We start from the raw sequence: 9,344 nt of genomic DNA, 5'->3' as shown, positions 1-9,344 counted from the left end.
AATAAAAACCATTGCATATCTTAAAAATATAATAATAAGTGCTGCATACTTTTGCAAAACCAAATATTTTTGTTGCATACCCCTGCTAATAAAAACGATTGCATTCAGAGTATCAAAGTTTTATTGCATACTTTCAACGGATAAATAATTATAGCATACTTTGGTATAATTTTACTGCATACCTTTTCTTGCCACTCCACTTAGCCGATCAATTGGGCTCGGCAACAGTATATTTGTGATGTGCCAACCTACAATCAATGAATTGGGCACATAACTATAGAAGTATTAAGGTCGAATACGAAAGCGAGGATAGCTGGGACGAGGAGCAAGTAGGCCAAGCATTAGGTCAGACATTGGATAGGGCACCGGCACATAATACCATGGACCCCAGTCAGATTCAGGCCCTTATCGACAATGCCGTCAGACAGGCATTGTCGCAACAGCAATCCCACTTCCAAGTTCAACTAAATTCCCTAGCTGAGCGGGTACAGAGTTTGCAGGTGGAAGCACCGCAAATCATAACTTATGAAAAAGTCTCTGTCAACCCCGAGATTAGGTGCGAAATTCCCCTTGACATAATAAAATCGGTACCGGAGTTCTCCGGTACCCAAGACGAGTACGTGGCCTGGAGACAATCGGCCATATACGCCTACGAGCTGTTTAAGCCATACAATGGCAGCAGTGCCCATTATCAGGCTGTTGCCATATTAAGGAATAAAATCCGTGGCGCGGCTGGGGCTCTACTCGTATCCCATAACACGGTTTTGAACTTCGATGCCATTTTGGCCAGATTAGACTGCACGTACTCAGACAAAACATCCTTACGCCTATTGAGGCAAGGATTGGAAATGGTTAGGCAAGGAGACCTACCATTAATGCAATACTACGATGAAGTTGAGAAGAAGCTAACGCTTGTCACAAACAAAATCGTAATGACGCATGATCAAGAGGGTGCTGACCTGCTTAATGCTGAGGTCAGAGCCGACGCCCTGCATGCTTTTATTTCAGGGCTTAAAAAGTCCCTTAGAGCTGTGGTCTTCCCGGCGCAACCCAGAGACTTGCCATCTGCACTGGCTTTAGCTAGAGAAGCAGAGGCAAGCATAAAGAGAAGCATGTTTGCTAACTCCTACGCCAAGGCCGTAGAGGAGCGAGCGCATTCGGCGGCAGACGGCAGGAGCCGTTTCCAGGGCAAATCAAATAAACAGGAACAGGGACAGGACAGAAATCCCCATTTCTTAAAACGACAGAAATCCAACAATGACACTCAGGCGCAAGCACCCCAGCCTATGGAGGTCGACCCATCCTCCAGGTCCAGGCAGCGCGCTGAATATAATCAGAATCACCCTAATGTATCGAACGCGTTCAAGTGGAGGAATCCCTCAGAACGTTCGACAGGACAGGGACGACAACGGCTTAATAACGTTGTCCAAAAGGCCCCTAAGCAAAAAGAGACCCAAGAGGAGTATGAGAAGGCAGCAAAGGCTGCAGTCGAGGAAATCGACAGCGAAAATGAGTACGCTCCCAGTGTCGACTCGTTGAATTTTTTAGGGGACGCTCCCGGTTGCCGTTCATTGAACGACGGCTGGCTGGGAGAACTTTAAAGATGCTAATCGATACCGGCGCGGCAAAAAACTACATTAGGCCCGTAAAGGAGCTGAAAAATGTGATGCCGGTCGCCAGCCCTTTCTCGGTGAGCTCAATACACGGCTCCACCGAGATCAAACACAAATGTTTGATGAAGGTCTTCAAGCACACCTCCCCATTTTTCCTTTTGGATTCTCTCAATTCGTTCGACGCTATCATAGGCTTGGACCTGTTAACACAGGCCGGGGTAAAGCTCAACCTTGCAGAGGACTCCCTGGAGTACCAGGGCATCGCTGAAAAGCTTCACTATTTCAGCTGCCCCAGTGTTAATTTCACTGATGTAAACGACATTGTTGTACCTGACTCCGTTAAAAAGGAGTTCAAGGACACAATAATAAGGAGGAAGAAAGCCTTCTCCACGGCAAATGAAGCTCTTCCTTTTAACACCGCTGTCACTGCCACAATTCGGACAATTGATAATGAACCGGTGTACTCAAGAGCGTACCCAAATCTTATGGGTGTCTCTGACTTTGTGAACAACGAGGTCAAACAACTGCTGAAAGACGGCATCATCAGGCCCTCAAGGTCTCCCTATAACAGCCCGACCTGGGTTGTTGACAAAAAGGGGACCGACGCCTTCGGGAACCAGAACAAGAGATTGGTCATTGACTTTAGGAAGCTAAATGAGCGAACTATTCCTGACCGGTACCCGATGCCTAGCATTCCCATGATTTTAGCGAATCTGGGCAAGGCAAAGTTCTTCACTACCCTTGACCTGAAGTCAGGGTACCATCAAATTTACCTCGCGGAACACGACCGCGAGAAGACATCGTTCTCGGTGAATGGCGGCAAATACGAGTTCTGCCGTCTGCCGTTCGGATTGAGAAATGCAAGCAGCATTTTTCAAAGAGCCCTAGACGATGTACTGAGAGAGCAAATCGGGAAAATATGTTACGTCTATGTGGATGATGTCATAATTTTCTCAGAAAACGAGTCCGACCATGTCCGCCACATCGACACTGTGCTAAAATGCTTGATCGAGGCGAACATGAGGGTGAGCCAGGAAAAGACAAGATTCTTTAAAGACAGTGTTGAGTACCTCGGCTTCATAGTAAGCAAGGACGGGACTAAGTCCGACCCAGAAAAAGTAAAGGCCATTCAGGAATACCCTGAACCCAAAAGTGTCTACGGTGTTAGATCATTCCTTGGTTTGGCCAGTTACTACAGAGTCTTCATCAAAGACTTTGCAGCCATAGCTCGCCCGATAACTGACATCCTGAAAGGGGAAAACGGCTCGGTGAGTAGGCATATGTCTAAGAAGATTTGTGTGGAGTTTAATGAAACTCAACGCAACGCATTTCAAAGGCTTCGTAACATTTTGGCATCAGAGGATGTCATACTCAAATACCCCGACTTTCAAAAGCCCTTTGACCTCACCACAGATGCGTCAGCAAGTGGCATCGGTGCGGTCCTTTCGCAAGAAGGTAGGCCGATCACCATGATTTCCCGCACCCTGAGACAGGCTGAGCAAAATTATGCCACAAACGAAAGGGAATTGCTAGCCATTGTTTGGGCCTTAGGTAAACTTCAAAACTTTCTGTACGGCTCTAGGGAAATCAACATATTCACCGACCACCAGCCTCTCACGTTCGCTGTTGCCGACAAAAACACGAACGCTAAGATTAAGAGATGGAAAGCCTATATAGACCAATACAATGCCAAGATTTTCTACAAACCTGGCAAGGAAAATTTCGTGGCAGATGCACTGTCCAGGCAAAATCTTAACGCCTTACAAGACGAACCCCAGTCAGACGCTGCGACTATTCACAGTGAGCTGTCCCTGACCTACACGGTCGAAACCACAGACAAACCCTTAAATTGCTTTAGGAACCAGATCATTCTGGAAGCAGCACGTTTCCCGCTTAAGCGAACCCTGGTGCTGTTCCGAAGCAAAACTCGCCACTTGATCAGTTTCGCTGACAAGGGTGACCTGTTAAAAACTCTCAAAGAAGTTGTTAACCCTGACGTCGTGAATGCTATCCATTGCGACTTGCCTACACTGGCGAGCTTCCAACACGACCTCATCACCCACTTCCCAGCCACTCAGTTCCGTCACTGCAAGAATGTCGTGGCGGATATAACTGATAAAAACGAGCAGTACGAAATTGTCACTGCAGAGCACAACCGTGCACACAGAGCCGCGCAGGAAAATGTCAAACAAGTCCTTCGAGACTACTATTTTCCAAAAATGGGCAGCATGACAAAGGAAGTGGTTGCTAATTGCAGGGTATGCACCCAAGCAAAGTACGACAGGCACCCGAAAAAGCAAGAGCTTGGGGAAACGCCCATACCCAGTCATGCTGGCGAAATGGTGCACATTGACATATTTTCAACAGACAAGAAGCTGTTCTTGACGTGCATTGACAAATTCTCTAAGTTTGCAGTAGTGCAACCGATCGCATCTAGGACAATAGTGGACATCACTGGCCCCCTATTGCAGATTGTTAACCTTTTTCCCACCATCAAAACAATCTATTGCGACAATGAGCCCGCTTTCAACTCAGAGACAATCACGTCAATGCTCAAAAACAACTACGGCATCGACATTGTGAACGCGCCCCCTCTGCACAGCGTGTCCAATGGCCAAGTTGAACGATTCCACAGCACCTTGGCAGAAATAGCCAGATGCCTGAAGTTGGACAAAAAGACAAATGACACAGTAGAGCTAATCTTGAGAGCCATGGTGGAATACAACAGAACCGTGCACTCAGTTACTCGTGAGAGACCAATTGAGGTTCTTCACTCAGGGGCCCACGAGCGCTGCCTGGAAATCAAGGCAAGATTAGCAAAGGCTCAGCAAGACAGCATCGGAAGATGCAACCCTTCCCGGCAAAACCGTGTGTTTGAGGTAGGGGAACGCGTGTTTGTAAAGAACAACAAGAGGTTAGGAAATAAGCTAACCCCACTATGCACGGAACAAAAAGTGCAAGCAGACCTGGGAACGTCTGTTCTTATTAAGGGGAGGGTGGTCCACAAGGACAACCTTAAGTAGGCACCCCCCTTGCAGTTAGTTAGTAGGTTACTTTAAGAAAGCCCGAGCACTACAGCCTCACCCTATATCTAAATTCCAGGTTTACCATCACGACGCTCATTACACTGGCATTAGCGAATGCACGGATCACCGACTTTTCGCATGCCAACTACATCCCTGTCGTAGATGGTAACGTGCTGGTTTTTGAGCAGCGTGACCTCTTAAAACATTCAAGCAACTTGTCCGAATTCGCTGTCATGATAGACGAGACAGCAAAATTGTCCGAGTCCTTTCCCCAATCGCATATGCGTAAACTACTAGAGGTCGATACGGACCACCTTAGAACTCTGTTGTCCGTCCTTAAGGTCCATCATAGGATGGCCAGGAGTCTAGATTTCCTAGGTACAACTTTAAAGGTAGTGGCTGGCACTCCCGATGCCACGGACCTTTTAAAAATAAAGATTACTGAGGCAAAACTAGTTGAGTCTAATTCCCGGCAGATAACCATAAATTCCGAAACCCAGAGGCAGATTAACAGGTTAACTGACACCATTAATAAGGTGATCCGCGCCCGTAAAAGCGACTTGGTTGACACTCCACACTTATATGAAGCGTTATTGGCAAGAAATAGGATGCTGTCTACTGAAATTCAAAATTTAATCCTCACTATTACTTTGGCCAAATCAAACATTGTAAATCCCACGATTCTTGACCATGCCGACTTGAAGTCTCTTGTAGAACAAGACACCCCTATCATCAGCTTAATAGAAGCCTCCAAGATTAGAGTCCTCCAGTCCGAAAACAGCATTCATATTTTAATTGCCTATCCCAGAGTCAAGTTCAGTTGCAAGAAAGTCGCCGTTTACCCTGTATCACACCAACACATCATCTTACGCCTCGACGAGGATACGTTGGCCGAATGCGAACATGACACCTTTGCGCTGACAGGATGCACTGACACCACGCACTTCACGTTCTGCGAGCGGTCTCGGCGCGAAACTTGTGTGCGCTCACTCCACGCAGGGAACGCAGCCCAATGCCACACTCAACCCAGCCACTTGCAGGAAGTTACTCCCGTAGATGACGGCGTTGTGATTATCAACGAAGCTTCAGCGCGCGTCAGCACCGATGGCAGCCCAGAAGTAATGGCCGAGGGAACCCACCTGGTGACCTTCGAGCGAACGGCGACCATCAATGGCTCCGAATTCGTGAACCTACGGAAAACTTTAAGCAAGCAGCCAGGCATTGCGCGCTTCCCATTGCTTAGCATCGTCGGGCACGACCCCGTGCTCAGCATCCCCCTGCTACACAGGATGAACAACGAAAACCTGCTCTCCATTAAAAGCTTCAAGGATGACGTGGAATCTGAAGGCCCGCCTAAACTCTGGTTCATAGCTGGTGTGGCCCTAAACATTGGCTTAATTGGCTCCTTCGCGCTTTATCTGGCATTAAGGAGAAGACGAGCCTCCAGGGAGATACAGCGTACCATCGACACTTTCAACATGACCGAGGACGGTCATAAACTTGAGGGGGGAGTAGTTAACAACGCATAACATAATCCATAGCAACTAAGTAGCTCTCCATATAGAATGCTGACGCGCCAGAATGGAGTTCAGCGCTCTGCGCAAAGAACGCCCGGCAACGGAAGGCTGGTTGCCTCACGCTGCAAGAAATGCTGAGTCGGCTTGCCGACTCGTCTCGATGGCGCGATGCATTGCTGTTAGGGTAAACTTAGCTCCATATTTTGTAAACTCTTGAGTACTAAGCCTGCACCTTAACAATAAAGATCAGCTACTCCGGCACTTAGCCGTAAAATACCAATTGTTTTAATTGAACATTCTCGTTGAGCCAAAAGGCCATCGAAAGACCACGGGGGCAAAGTCACGCCCTCCATCCTAATCTTCCTAAGACGTCTTCACCTCTGGCATAATAGCCGGACTTACTGAGGACGCAGGAGAGTCGACGTTGCGCCTGGATAACACCCAGCCCAAGGAGACGACGCACATCAACCCTATACCACGGAGCCATCTGTAAAAGAGGACCACCGGACTATAGGACACATAATTTGCATGTCCAAAGTCCGCACCGTTACCGTTGGACCTCCGAGCCCTTGGCTGGATCCAGTCCAAGGTCCAGCGCGTTACCGTTTGTTCACGGTATCTCTGCTTTACCACGGTCCAGGGTCCAGCGCGGTACCGTTAGTTCACGGTCTTTCCGCTTTGCCGGGGTCCAAGGTCCATTAATTACTGTTTGACCTGACCGCCCTTGACTCTTTCTGCGTCGCAGCCGTCTTCGCTGTTGCTAGGCCGCTCCCCTGCATCCATATTTGTGCGGACTTTTATGACTCCTCACAAACATTTATAGGTAAATAATACGAATCTGTTTAAGCCTTAACCTTTATTAATTCGCTTAAGTGCGTTGTTGAACAACATTTGCGTCTGCAATATTCATACAAATCAAAGGCAGTGATCAGTAAAACAAACATATAGAGTTATATTTGTGGACGTACATAGCCAAATAACGAAAACTGCCGCTAATTTATCTTAGCGATCTTCCCGCTTTAACGGAATTTCGAGTCGCTGTCTTTGCCATTTCGTTGTTGTTCCTCCTGACAAGAGTGCTGAAAAGTCTGGAAACGTTACCGCTGAAATTTTTAAAGCACAAGGCGGCGGCTAATATCAGATTCTTTGTCTGCGTTAATTTCGTTTGATGAGTCCATTCTGCATGATTAATGAGCTTCTGCACGCGTTTATAAACATTCTCGAAATTTAAATAAATTTGAGTGAGAAATTTGATGATGTTCTCGTTACGCTTAAGTCCTCAGTTCGGGTGGAGATTTCAAAGCGTGCCTCGCCTCGTCCACCTTTGTTGATGGCATTTATCCGTGTGATTGTGACCATCAGCAGCGTTCACTCCGACAAATCGATGGCTATGCTTACTGGATGGGGACTTTTATTCCATGTTTACGAGTTGCCTCAGGTCCTACCAATAAGCCGTCAGGGCCTAATACAAGGCTTTAATTAAGGAGTACTTGCATATGGGACGTATGTCAGAATTTGCGACAGAAGAATCAACACTTAGCTTCGCGTCGTTTTTTATGGATCAGCGACGACATCTTCTGGATACTCCTTAAACGCTGTTCTGATGGCCGGTCGAGTGATTCAGCCAAAGATGATTTGTGCGTGTTTAACCTGCATACTATTACTTATGGCACGAATCTTGCTTCCTACCTTGCTGTGAGGTCGCAGTTGTCTATTGATGAGGAGGCGACGGGGCTGCCGTGACTTCTAAGTTGATGATTTGATATCTGATATCGCCAGCTCCATAGAAGATGCCATCAACATAATGCAGCTGATGTCCGGCAATTTTAAACTGAGGAAGTGGCGTTCAAATGTACCATCCGTTTTAGAAGGAGTTTCGGAAGATAATTTTTAAAGTTTGACGATGAAGGCGGTTTTACAAAAAGACCTCGCCTGAGCTCTCTCTTGTACTCTTCGCACCGACACCTTTGGCTTAGCGTTCTGCTGTTCGCAATGAAAAAATATTTTATTCTAACTAGACAACGTTATAATTCATTAATATTCTTGTAAATTATGTGCATGTGTACAAATGTTGTCTTATTATAGATATCATCGAAGTCGTTTGACAGCGTACACTAAAACATCACCACGGCTTCACTCACAACGTGCTGTAATATGAATGCACACAAATCGAATAAATGCAAAGGGTTTATTCTACAAAATGAAGCGTATTTGTAGATGTAAGAGGGGGTATAAAGTTTTATGTCATATTATATTGAGTAGAACGAGTAAAAATTACCAAAGTGTCATAATTGTGCGATAACTATACTTTCGTGTTTCTTGTTTTTTTCTTTTCTGACTTTTGATGTCAAACTAACTGCCCAAAACTAATAGGATATTTCTTCATAGTTTTATTAGTCTTTTTAAATTTATATAGATTTTCCAAAAAACTATTTGCCACGCCCACAAACCGCCACGCCCACAGTTTTGAAAATTTTTTTTAATTTTTTATCATTTTATTTGAAAATTTTTTAAAATTTTTTATCATTTTATTCCCCAAATCGATACCCATTAAAATTATGAAATTTCGAGTACGGCGGGGGACTCGACTATAGCATTCGTTCTTGCTTTCGTTTCATTTGTATACCCTCGTTATTCCTCGTAGACTGAAAAGGGTATTCTAGTTTCGTTAAAAAGCATGTAACAGATAAATGGATGCTTTTCCGACCAACAGGATCAATAGCTGAGTCGATCCGACCATGTCAAACCGTATGAACGTTGAGATCTGAGGAAGGCTGCACAAGTTTGTATATTGATGTTGCCTCGCCCACTTGTGTATAGACGGAGAGGCATGACCAAAGAGGCATGGCTGGACCAATATTACTACTGTGAGGACGCACCGTGAACTAACAGGACGTTTGTGGACCTTAGACCCGAGCAGACCAGTCGTCATGGGGAGGACTCAAGGGCAGCCAGGTCAAACGAGAAATAATGGACCTTGAACCCCTGCAAAGCGGAGAGACCGTGAACTAACGGTACCGCGCTGGACCTTGGACGCCGCGCTGCGGACGGGGATAACTGTAGGAGTCCAGACCAAGTATTCTAACAAAGAAATTTGGTGGGACGAACTAACAAAACTCTCTGAGCTAGCCGTTGCAACACATAGCTAGCAGAACCAAGAAAAACACTTTGGTACAACTATAAAAAGT

Source organism: Drosophila mauritiana, chromosome 3L (assembly GCF_004382145.1).
Source record: "Drosophila mauritiana strain mau12 chromosome 3L, ASM438214v1, whole genome shotgun sequence".
Classification (NCBI taxonomy): Eukaryota; Metazoa; Arthropoda; class Insecta; order Diptera; family Drosophilidae; genus Drosophila; species Drosophila mauritiana.
Note: the sequence above shows the minus strand (reverse complement) of the source record.